This window comes from Lolium rigidum, chromosome 2 (assembly GCF_022539505.1).
Source record: "Lolium rigidum isolate FL_2022 chromosome 2, APGP_CSIRO_Lrig_0.1, whole genome shotgun sequence".
NCBI lineage: Eukaryota > Viridiplantae > Streptophyta > Magnoliopsida > Poales > Poaceae > Lolium > Lolium rigidum.
In genome coordinates this window covers 89,302,879-89,315,674 of record NC_061509.1, presented here as the reverse complement: position 1 = coordinate 89,315,674, position 12,796 = coordinate 89,302,879, and positions in this window count along the sequence as shown.

The window sequence follows — 12,796 nt, the reverse complement described above, 5'->3', positions numbered from 1 at the left end:
ATGCTCATTATCCAATTGTTTAAAATTCATTATGCTACTCCTCAAAGATATAATTTTAGCAGGGGGATAATATCTACCAATAAAAGCATCCTTACATTTAGTCCAAGAATCAATACTATTTCTAGGCAGAGATAGCAACAAATCTTTAGCTCTACCTCTTAAGGAGAAAGGAAACAATTTTAATTTTATAATGTCACCATCTACATCCTTATACTTTTGCATTTCACACAATTCAACAAAATTATTGAGATGGGCAGCAGCATCATCAGAACTAACACCAGAAAATTGCTCTCTCATAACAAGATTCAGTAAAGCGAGTTTAATTTCAAAGAATTCTGCCGTAGTAGCAGGTGGAGCAATAGGTGTGCATAAGAAATCATTATTATTTGTGGTTGTGAAGTCACACAACTTAGTATTTTCAGGAGTACCCATTTTAGCAGTAGTAAATAAAGCAAACTAGATAAAATAAATGCAAGTAACTAATTTTTTTGTGTGTTTTTGATATAGAGTGCAAGACAAGAATAAATTAAAGCTAGCAACTAATTTTTTTATGTGTTTTGATATAATGCAGCAAACAAGAAAGTAAATAAAATAAAGCAAGACAAAAATAAAGTAAAGAGATTGGATTGTGGAGACTCCCCTTGCAGCGTGTCTTGATCTCCCCGGCAACGGTGCCAGAAAAGTAGCTTGATGTGTGCAGTCGACACGTCCATTGGGAACCCCAAGAGGAAGGTGTGATGCGTATAGTAGCAAGTTTTCCCTCAGAAAGAAACCAAGGTTTATCGAACCAGGAGGAGCCAAGAAGCACGTCGAAGGTTGATGGCGGCGGGATGTAGTACGACGCAACACCAGGGATTCCGGCGCCAACGTGGAACCTGCAGAACACAACCAAAGTACTTTGCCCCAACGTAACAGTGAGGTTGTCAATCTCACCGGCTTGCTCGTAACAAAGGATTAGATGTATAGTGTGGATGATGATTGTTTGCAGAAAACAAGTAGAACAAGTATTGCAAGAGATTGTATTCGATGTAAAAGAATAGGACCGGGGTCCACAGTTCACTAGAGGTGTCTCTCCCATAAGATAAATAGCATGTTGGGTGAACAAATGAAAGTTGGGCAATTGACAAATAGAGAGGGCATGACCATGCACATACATGATATGATGAGTATAGTGAGATTTAATTGGGCATTACGACAAAGTACATAGACCGCTATCCAGCATGCATCTACGCCTAAAAAGTCCACCTTCGAGTTATCATCCGAACCCCTTCCAAGTATTAAGTTGCAAACAACAGTACAATTGCATTAAGTATGGTGCGTAATGTAATCAATAACTACATTCTCGGACATAGCATCAATGTTTTATCCCTAGTGGCAACAACACATCCACAACCTTAGAACTTTCCGTCACTCGTCCCAGCATTTAATGGAGGCATGAACCCACTATCGAGCATAAATACTCCCTCTTGGAGTTAAGAGTAAAAACTTGGCCGTAGCCTCTACTAATAACGGAGAGCATGCAAGATCATAAACAACACATAGGTAATAGATTGATAATCAACATAACATAGTATTCTCTATCCATCGGATCCCAACAAACACAACATATAGCATTACAGATAGATGATCTTGATCATGTTAGGCAGCTCACAAGATCCGACAATGAAGCACATAAGGAGAAGACGACCATCTAGCTACTGCTATGGACCCATAGTCTAGGGGTGAACTACTCACTCATCACTCCGGAGGCGACCATGGCGGTGAAGAGTCCTCCCGGGAGATGATTCCCCTCTCCGGCAGGGTGCCGGAGGCGATCTCCTGAATCCCCCGAGATGGGATTGGCGGCGGCGTCTCTAGAAGGTTTTCCGTATCGTGGCTCTCGGTACTGGGGGCTTCACGATGAAGACTATATGTAGGCGGAAGGGCAGGTCAATGGGCGTCACGAGGGGCCCACACACCAGGGCCACGCGGCCAAGGCCCAGGCCGCGCCGCCCTGTTGTCTGGCCACCTCGTGGCCCCACTTCGTAAGTCCTCCGGTCTTCTGGAAGCTTCGTGGAAAAATAGGCCCCTGGGCGTTGATTTCGTCCAATTCCGAGAATATTTCCTTACTAGGATTTCTGAAACCAAAAACAACAGAAAACAACAACTGGCTCTTCGGCATCTCTTTAATAGGTTAGTGCCGGAAAATGCATAAATACGACATAAAGTATGCATAAAACATGTAGATATCATCAATAATGTGGCATGGAACATAAGAAATTATCGATACGTTGGAGACGTATCAATCCTCTTACGATGGACTTTGTGATATTGGTACAACCATTAATGTTATTCCCTATAGATTTTACTTCGGTATTCAAGATGAACTTGAGCATTCAGAATTAGAAGACACAAATATGACAATAATGCTAGCTGATAAGACTCTTAGAGTTCCTATGGGAGTAATAAAAGATGTTCCCATTACAATAGGACCTCACACTTATCCCATTGATTTTGTTGTCATTGATATGCCAATTGATTCTCGTTGTCCAATCATTTTCGGAAGGACTTCCTTAAACACCACAAGAGCTAATATTTCTTATAGGAAAGGAACTATCTCTCTTAAGTCTGGGGAGGAAGTGATGAGTTTCATTTCTCGAAGTTCACTCATAAACCAATTGTTGAAGAAGAAGACTTCGAGGAGGAAGTTGATCTTGCTACTCTTTACACGATACTTTATAATACTCTGGTAGATGATTTAAAGGTAAGTTTACTTGAAAATGAAGATAATATTATAAGATCAAGACAAAATGATACTGAAGAATATTTGGAATCTCTTCCTATAACTAATGATTCAACTAAGGAAAAAATATGAAAATACCTGAAAGAAAGGGAGATGAAGATTTACCACCTCCAGAACTGAAACATGCATGTTCCTCCAAAACTGAACCAAAATATAAGTTTTTAGATGAGACAAATAGATATCCAGTTATTGTAAGTACTAACCTTTCAGAAAAGGAGGAAGGGCATTTAATGATGGTACTTAAAATGCATCGTAAAGCCTTTGGGTATTCTTTGAATGACTTGAAAGGGATTAGTCCCTCAATAGCCACTCATCTAATATTCATGGAGGATGGAGCCTAACCAGTTGCAGATTTTTAGAGGAAACTCAAGCCTGAAATGAAGAAAGTGGTAAGATAGGAAATCATCCGCCTCCTCAATGCAGGTTTTCATCTATCATGTTAAAGAGAGTGACTGGGTGAGTCCCGTTCATTGTGTTCCTAAGAAAGGAGGATTTATTGCAGTACCCAATAAACATAATGAAATGGCCTCAACCAGAACTGCAATAGGATATAGGATGTGCATTAATTTTATAAAATTGAATAAGGAAACTAGAAAAGATCATTACCCATTGCCTTTTATGGATCAAATTATGGGAAGACTTGCTAAGTATTCACATTTTTGTTATCTTGATGGATATTCTAGGTTCTTCCAAATAGTTGTTCATCCGGAAGATCAACTAAAAACAACTTTTACTTGTCCTTTTGGATTATATGCTTACCGAAGAATGCCTTTCAGATTATGTAATATTCCTGCTACTTTTCAAAGAAGCATGACATCTATATTTGCCGATTATATTGAGCATACAATGGAAGTGTTCATGGACGACTTCTCCATCTATGGAACTTCATTTAACCTTTTCTTGCGTAATTTGCATAAAGTGTTGCAGAGATGTGAAGATACTAATCTAGTCTTGAACTGGGAGAAGTGCCACTTTATGCTTCAGGAAGGGATAGTACTTGGGCACAAGATCTCAGGAAGAGGCATAGAGGTTGAAAAATTGAAGGTGGAAGCTATAGAGAAAATACCACCCTCACGAGACATCAAAGATATAAGAAGTTTCCTTGGTTATGCTAGGTTTTACAGAAGATTCATTAGGAATTTTTCTAAGATAGCAAGACCCCTAACTAACCTTTTACAAAATGATGTTCGGTTTAAGTTTGATGAAAAGTGTCTTAATGCGCTAAACATTCTTAAGAAAGCTCTACTTAAGAATCCTATAATACAACCACCTAATTGGAAGAAACCTTTCGATTTACTTTTTGAAATAAGCCATAAATCAGTTAGAGCCACCTTGGGCCAACTTGATGGTGATGAAGCTAATAGCATCCATCATGCTAGTCGGACCCAAAATGATGCACAAATAAATTATCCCTTAATAGGAAAAGAGTTCTTTGCGGTTGTCTTCGCCTGTGAAAAGTTTAGATCATATATCACTCACTCAAAAGTTAAAGTCTACACTGATCGTATGGGTTTGAAAGAAATTCTTCAAAGGACTAATGTTAAGCCCAGGATGATCCGGTGGATTTTGCTTTTACAAGAATTTGATTTGCAGATTATACAGAGAAGTGAAGAACAGCTCAAAGAACAAGGTTCCATTGGCAAAGAAGCATTGCCATGTAGCATATCTACGGTTTTTTGTTCCACCAGGGACCTTCGTTATTGTGAAGGAGTTTCCCCTATTCTTTGTGATGGTGCGAGCAAGCATTTGGTACCTGATACGTGTCCAACGTATCGATAATTTCTTATGTTCCATGCCACATTATTGATGATATCTACATGTTTTATGCATACTTTATGTCGTATTTATGCATTTTCCGGCACTAACCTATTAACAAGATGCCGAAGAGCCGCTTGTCGTTTTCTCGCTGTTTTTGGTTTCAGTAAATCCTAGTAAGGAAATATTCTCGGAATTGGACGAAATCAACGCCCAGGGGCCTATTTTTCCACGAAGCTTCCAGAAGACCGGAGGACTTACAAAGTGGGGCCACGAGGTGGCCAGACAACAGGGCGGCGCGGCCTGGGCCTTGGCCGCGCCGGCCTGTTGTGTGGGGCCCTCGTGTGGCCCCTGACTTGCCCTTCCGCCTACATATAGTCTTCGTCGCGAAACCCCCAGTACCGAGAGCCACGATACGGAAAACCTTCCAGAGACGCCGCCGCCGCCAATCCCATCTCGGGGGATTCAGGAGATCGCCTCCGGACCCTGTCGGAGAGGGAAATCATCTCCCGGAGGACTCTTGACCGCCATGGTCGCCTCCGGAGTGATGAGTGAGTAGTTCACCCCTGGACTATGGGTCCATAGCAGTAGCTAGATGGTTGTCTTCTCCTCATGTGCTTCATTGTTGGATCTTGTGAGCTGCCTAACATGATCAAGATCATCTATCCGTAATGCTATATGTTGTGTTTGTCGGGATCCGATGGATAGAGAATACTATGTTATGTTGATTATCAATCTATTACCTATGTGTTGTTTATGATCTTGCATGCTCTCCGTTATTAGTAGAGGCTCTGTCCAAGTTTTTTCTCTTAACTCCAAGAGGGAGTATTTATGCTCGATAGTGGGTTCATGCCTCCATTAAATCTGGGACAATGTGATGAAAGTTCTAAGGTTGTGGATGTGTCGTTGCCACTAGGGATAAAACATTGATGCTATGTCCGAGGATGTAGTTATTGATTACATTACGCACCATACTTAATGCAATTGTCTCGTTGTTTTGCAACTTAATACTGGAAGGGGTTCGGATGATAACCCGAAGGTGGACTTTTTAGGCATAGATGCATGCTCGGATAGCGGTCTATGTACTTTGTCGTAATGCCCAATTAAATCTCACTATACTCATCATATCATGTATGTGCATGGTCATGCCCTCTCTATTTGTCAATTGCCCGACCGTAATTTGTTCACCCAACATGCTATTTATCTTATGGGAGAGACACCTCTAGTGAACTCGTGGACCCCGGTCCATTCTTTTACATTGAATACAATCTATCGCAATACTTGTTCTACTGTTTTCTGCAAACAATCATCATCCACACTATACATCTAATCCTTTGTTACAGCAAGCCGGTGAGATTGACAACCTCGCTGTTACGTTGGGGCAAAGTACTTTGGTTGTGTTGTGCAGGTTCCACGTTGGCGCCGGAATCCCTGGTGTTGCGCCGCACTACATCCCGCCGCCATCAACCTTCGACGTGCTTCTTGGCTCCTCCTGGTTCGATAAACCTTGGTTTCTTTCTGAGGGAAAACTTGCTACTGTACGCATCACACCTTCCTCTTGGGGTTCCCAACGGACGTGTCGACTGCGCGCATCAGTACCCACCATCTATGGAAGAAGGAGAGGAACAATATGATGATCCGGGAAATTCGGTATCCTTTCCTCCTAACTACTGTAAGAGAGTTTTCTTAGATTTTATAGGTTTGAAGTTTCTAGATTTTTTATTTTTCACTTGCATTTTCGAGGTCTTTACAATTTTCTAAGATGATTGGAGTTTTTGTGACCTCGGTACGGGTGGACGCTACAACCGAACACGCCCGTACCAGTGGTTGTTAAACTTACGTCATCTCGTGAAGAATTTTGTTTCCAACCTTGTCCGCCGTACAGGCGACCGGTACAGTCATATATGCCCGTACGGACGATCGTTAAAGTTACAATATGTTTTCTCTTTCGTTTCGTTTTTACTCGTATCTTTATAAAATTTAATAATAATATATATTTCCGTTCTTCGTATGTCGGTAACTCGGTACGGGCGGACGGTACGGTGGAAACCCGCCAGTACTAACGACCCGAACCGACTATGTCTGTTGCGGATTTTGGCAGGATGTCGGGTATGGGCGGACGGTACGGTCTGCGCCCGTACCATGAACTGTCGTGCTGCCCAGAATTTCCTTTTTCAGTTTTATCTCTTTCTAGTTTGTTGGGAATCTTTTTCTATGCGACCATAGCCTTAATTAGACGAGATTTTCCTCTTCATAACCCCTCATAACTCCTGTACAAGTGTTTTCTCATATTCTAACAAATCCCATCCAAGCTTATCACGGCCACCACAACCATCATCATTTTTCATCCCTACAGCATTGCATCATCATTCTATGGCAAGCAAGGCACCCATGATGCCTCGAAGAAGGATGCCACGAGGCAGAAAGAGGCGCAACGATGGAGAAACGAAAGTGATCCAGAAGAAGGTTTCAAGCTTAGAGAGAAGATCACTAGAGGTCGAAGAACTTTTGGCTTGGTTGTAGGTAGGGATGATGACTATGAGCGATATCAGCTTCGAGGAGGACGAAGGGTTGTGCCTCATCAACAAGTTGAAGATGTGGAAGGTCAGAACAGGCAGGATTCACTAGATAAGTTAGACAAGCGCACCAAGAGAATTAAAGAGAAGGCCCTCTGATCCGTAGAGCATGTGCGGCTTCTGCGACGCTACCTGGACCAGATGGATGAAAAGATCATCAAACGGTTGGAGGCTAACCTTGATATTTGTCTTTGTTCTCTTGATACGTAGAAGAAGACGACGAAAGTAAGCAAGAACTACATCACCCTTCTTAAGAAGGTGGCTAAAGAGCATTCTGCCTGCATCATCTATCTCGAAGCTTTCACCGTTGCGCTGCACACCAAGATCCGTAAGCTCGAAGGGGAAGCCCCTTTAAAATAAGAGGATAAAATACGGTATCAAATAATCCCAAGTCCCACCTGGCTTGATTCCAAGCTTGGAGAGATCTATAACACCTTGTAATCTATCCCATACTTCGAATATTTACTTTAAACATGCATTTAGTTTAAATTTCAATAAGGATTGCATTTAGCACTTGTTGAGTTTCCCTCGGAAAGTGAATGATTTTTGTCGAATGAATCTTGACTCGTTATCCTACCTGAAGTATGATTGAATTATGATTATTGCATTAGATGTATGAATTAGGATGAGTATAATTGTACTTGCATCATGATAATGCTTTTATGGTCCTCCACACCAGAAAGCTTTGATAGGATATAGGAAAGTTACTTACAAATTATTTTATAATCATTGGTTCCTTCGTGTGAAAAAAGAGAAACATAGAAAGAAAGAAAAGAAGAATGTGAAATAAAAAGAAGTGAAGAGAGAAGAAGTGTGAAAGGAGAAAAGGTTATTAGTAAGATCCATGAAGAAAAGCTAACTTCATGATTTTATGATATTTAGATAAAGTAATCTTCTTGTCTTTTATTAAACCTTAAAAGGTGTGGAGGCCTTTAAGTCATTTGAGTTTGAGAATAGTATGGTGTCATTCATGCTATAGTTTTACATCCGATGTTATAACCCTTGTTCTTGAAAAATGCCTCATTTATTTTAACGACTCTCGCTTCATGAACGAAGATGACTCTGTCCATTAAGCTCGAATCTTGCTTGGGGACGAGCAAGAGTCTAAGCTTGGGGAAGTTGATGAGTGCATTTTTAGCATGTTTTTGCATTACTATTTTATCAAGTTATCATCAAGTAGTGGTAGGATTTTTGTATTTCACCGCGCTACCACGCCCTTGTATGGTTTTCTACACAGGATCCTAAAATAATAATGAAATATCAATGAAAACTATCATTTTTCTGGCATTTTGACGTGATAGAAATCATTTTTACACTTAATAATGCGCCTAGGCGAAAGGACAATGCGCGGACAGCTTCCAGGGGCTTTAACGGGAATCGGTACGGGCAGGGCCCGCCCGTACTGTCCACCCGTACCACCCTCTGGGAGCACCACCTCGTCAAATACTTACACCTCGCGCAGACGGATCAGAGATCATACACACACAACTCCGCGAATCCGAAAAACACCGCCCCATATCAGATCTCAAGAGGGAACTTTGGAGAAGACAAGATCTGGGCTGCTACGTGGATCCTCGGAGGACAAGGCATCATCCCCTTCATCATCATCAACCGCTGCACCTTCATCATTATCATCCTCCAACCATAGTTGTAATCTTGATTGCTATTGTGGATTTGTATTCAAATTTGGTCCGTTCCCTTAACTCATTCCACAAGATTATGATGATGCTCTTGATTGTCTCCATGTGTGATTAGTCTTATTATTTCTTGGGTAGATGGAGAAACCCTAGCATGAATATGAGAAGAATCTAAGATGATCTGTAGTTTCAAGTATTAATGTGTGTTAGTTTTATCTCTTGTTATTACATGTTGTGCACCATGTAATATTGCCTATTGGTCTTGAGAGGGAACTAATCTTTGAAGTGTGGTAAAGTGAACGGAGAGAAGTGACATTATCGTATCAACGCTTTGACACATGAATAAGGGGGATAAGAGGGATTCTTAAAGGTCATATCGATGACCATTGGGGTACACCCCTTAATAACACTAGTCAATATGTGGCTGCAGAAGGCTAGATGATTTGGTTATTTAGAGATGCGACGACCGATGGCTTTCTGGGCGCATCTTGTTACGGAGCTCTCCCACACACACAACATGCTTGAAAGCATATTTTATCTTGATTAGCATGAGTCCTAGTGCTAGAGGTGGATCCAATAATCCTTGAGAACACTTTGTCTTATGAAGTTCCAACCCTTTTTATATAACGTTTTTACTGCTTTATTTCCTGCAACCATTTGCAACACCCTATTTTATCATTTTGAGATTAAAAAATAATTATTAAGTAATCTTTAGTAGAAAGTAGCAAGGGATATTAAGATCACTACTAATAGCTTCTCGTGGTTCGATACTCTTATTTCGAAACTAGCTACAACTGATATGTGTTCTTGCAGTCATCACCCAGCGATGAGGAAGATTTCGATAACTGATTAAATTAGTATGTGTGTGTTGAGTAATGGCACTATCGAGTCTGGGTGTCTAGCTCAACTTGTGTTGATCGAGTGTGGGTCTAGTTATTTAAGAGTTTTGGTTCGTGTGTGGGTCTAGTTCGTAAGTGTATCGTTATTGTGTGTCTACTTCTTTAAATTAATATGTTTGTGATCCTTATTTTATATGTTTGTGATCCTGATGGGTTGAACCGGAGGGAATCTTGAGATAATATGGATCCATCCTTTCCACCACATGTCCCTATTACCTAACCAAGCTGAAATGAAGGCATAATGACACCGGGGAACCGCCGCTCGGTTGTAGTCAATGATGTAGACTGTGCCGTCAATGAGTTAGGGTTTCTCTAGATGCCTCACCTCGGAGGGTGGGAATGCCCCATCAAAACTTGTGTGTGTCCACATGGTGTGTACACAAGTGTGGTGGGATGTTGTTGGATCCAGTATTGGACCCCTGGGGTTGTCCGGCTTCACGCACATGCGCTGACGAGACTTAGGCAGTTCCAGGGGGACGTATAGGGGGACTCCCTGATGGGGTGAACTGATGGCGCGTGATGCACACGTCCGTAGGGAACCCCAAGAGGAAGGTGTGATGCGCACAGCAGCAAGTTTTCCCTCAGAAAGAAACCAAGGTTATCGAACCAGTAGGAGATGAAGGCCACGTGAAGGTTGTTGGTTGAGGAGTGTAGTGCGGCGCAACACCAGGGATTCCGGCGCCAATGTGGAACCTGCACAACACAATCAAAATACTTTGCCCCAACTTAACAGTGAGGTTGTCAATCTCACCGGCTTGTCGTAAACAAAGTATTAAACGTATGGTGTGGAGAATCGTGGTTCGATACTCTTATTTTGAAACTAGATACAATTGATCTGTGTTCTTGCAGTTATCAAGATATTTTCTGGCGCTGTTTCCGGGGAGCTCAGCAATTTTGGTCTTTGTTCTTAGTTGCTTATCTATTATTGTTTTTACTAAAGTTGTTTGATAGTTTCAGGTAATACCATGGCTGCTCTCGGGCTTATGAATAAGCTTGATGCAGCTGAATACCTCGGGATATTCAACCAAGGGTTCGTTAAGGAATTCCCCAATGGTAGTGACATAGATTATTCTATCCATCCATGTTTTATTGCTATTATGAAGGAGAATAGTTTTGTAGGAGATGATCCCGATGAGGATCCTTATAGTCATTTGCATTCTTTTACTTAGCTATGTTGGACAATTAAATTGAGAAACTAACACTAATGATGAGCTAAAACTTAAATTGTTTAGTCAATCTCTAACCAAAGACTGCATTATCTTGGTATAGAAATTTCCCTGCAGAAAATGATAAGGGGTGGACCGATCTTCTCAGTAAGCAACGGTGGTGATGATGATCACGGGATGAACACAGCGGATATACTTGATGATGAAGTGGATGATAACTTGTATGACGCAACGAGATCTCTCGATTGGTCCATGTCGCCAATGCAACAGCTCTCAACCCTGCAAGATATTCGCAACTCCACACACTTGCGCACGTAGCCGCCGACCACGAAGTGGTAAGTTGCGACCGTCTAATTCCCAATGGAACAGCAGATCACACAAGACTTTTCAGGGTATACACCGATATCAATGCAATATGGTGTATGAATTCGATAGAGTTGCAAAGCAATCAACTATGAACTAGGGTTTATCTTAAACGTGGTCTAAACCTAATTTGGGGGCGTCCTGGGCACTTATATAGGGGTTCAGGATGACCACAGGTTGAAAAGATACAAAAATAACTGACCCAGAATAGATCTGGTCGAGACAGACTCGGACTCGGCCGGCCTGAGGGCCGGTCGACCAGGCCTAGGACCGGGCCAGTTCGCTTCAAACCGGGCCTGGCGCCGGGTGGTGACCGGGTGATGGCGTGTATTTCACACGTTCGTTGGGCAACCCCAAGAGGAAGGTATGATGCGCACAGCAGCAAGTTTTCCCTCAGAAAGAAACCAAGGTTTATCGAACCAGGAGGAGCCAAGAAGCACGTTGAAGGTTGATGGCGGCGGGATGTAGTGCGGCGCAACACCGCAGATTCCGGCGCCAACGTGGAACCTGCACAACACAACCAAAGTACTTTGCCCCAACGAAACAGATGAGGTTGTCAATCTCACCGGCTTGCTCGTAACAAAGGATTAACCGTATTGTGTGGAAGATGATTGTTTGCAGAGAAAACAAGTAAAAACAAGTATTGCAAAGAGATTTGTATTTCAAGTATTAAAGAATGGACCGGGGTCCACAGCTCACTAGAGGTGTCTCTCCCATAAGATAAAAGCATGTTGGGTGAACAAATTACAGTCGGGCAATTGACAAATAGAGAGGGCATAACAATGCACATACATGACATGATAAGTATAGTGAGATTTAATTGGGCATTACGACAAAGTACATAGACCGCCATCCAACCGCATCTATGCCTAAAAAGTCCACCTTCAGAGTTATCATCCGAACCCCTCCAAGTATTAAGTTGCAAAGCAACGGACAATTGAATTAAGTATGGTGCGTAATGTAATCAACAACTACATCCTCTGGACATAGCGCCAATGTTTTATCCCTAGTGGCAACAAGACAACACAACCTTAGGGGTTTCGTCACTCCCCAGTGTCAATGCAGCATGAACCCACTATCGAGCATAAGTACTCCCTCTTGGAGTTAAAAGTAAAACTTGGCCGCAGCCTCTACTAGAAACGGAGAGCATGCAAGATCATAAACAACACATGTATAATAACTTGATAATTAACATGACATGGTATTCTCTATCCATCGGATCCCGACAAACACAACATATAGAATTACGGATAGATGATCTTGATCATGTTAGGCAGCTCACAAGATCCAACAATGAAGCACAATGAGGAGAAGACAACCATCTAGCTACCGCTATGGACCCATAGTCCAGGGGTGAACTACTCACTCATCACTCCGGAGGCGACCATGACGGTGTAGAGTCCTCCGGGAGATGAATCCCCTCTCCGGCAGGGTGCCGGAGGAGATCTCCGTGAATCCCCGAGATGGGATCGGCGGCGATGGCGTCTCGGCAAGGTTTTCCGTATCGTGGTTTTTCGCATCGGGGTTTTCGCGACGGAGGCTTTAAGTAGGCGGAAGGGCGAGTCGGGGGCTAACGAGGGGCCCACACTATAGGTCGGCGCGGCCAGGGCTTGGGCCG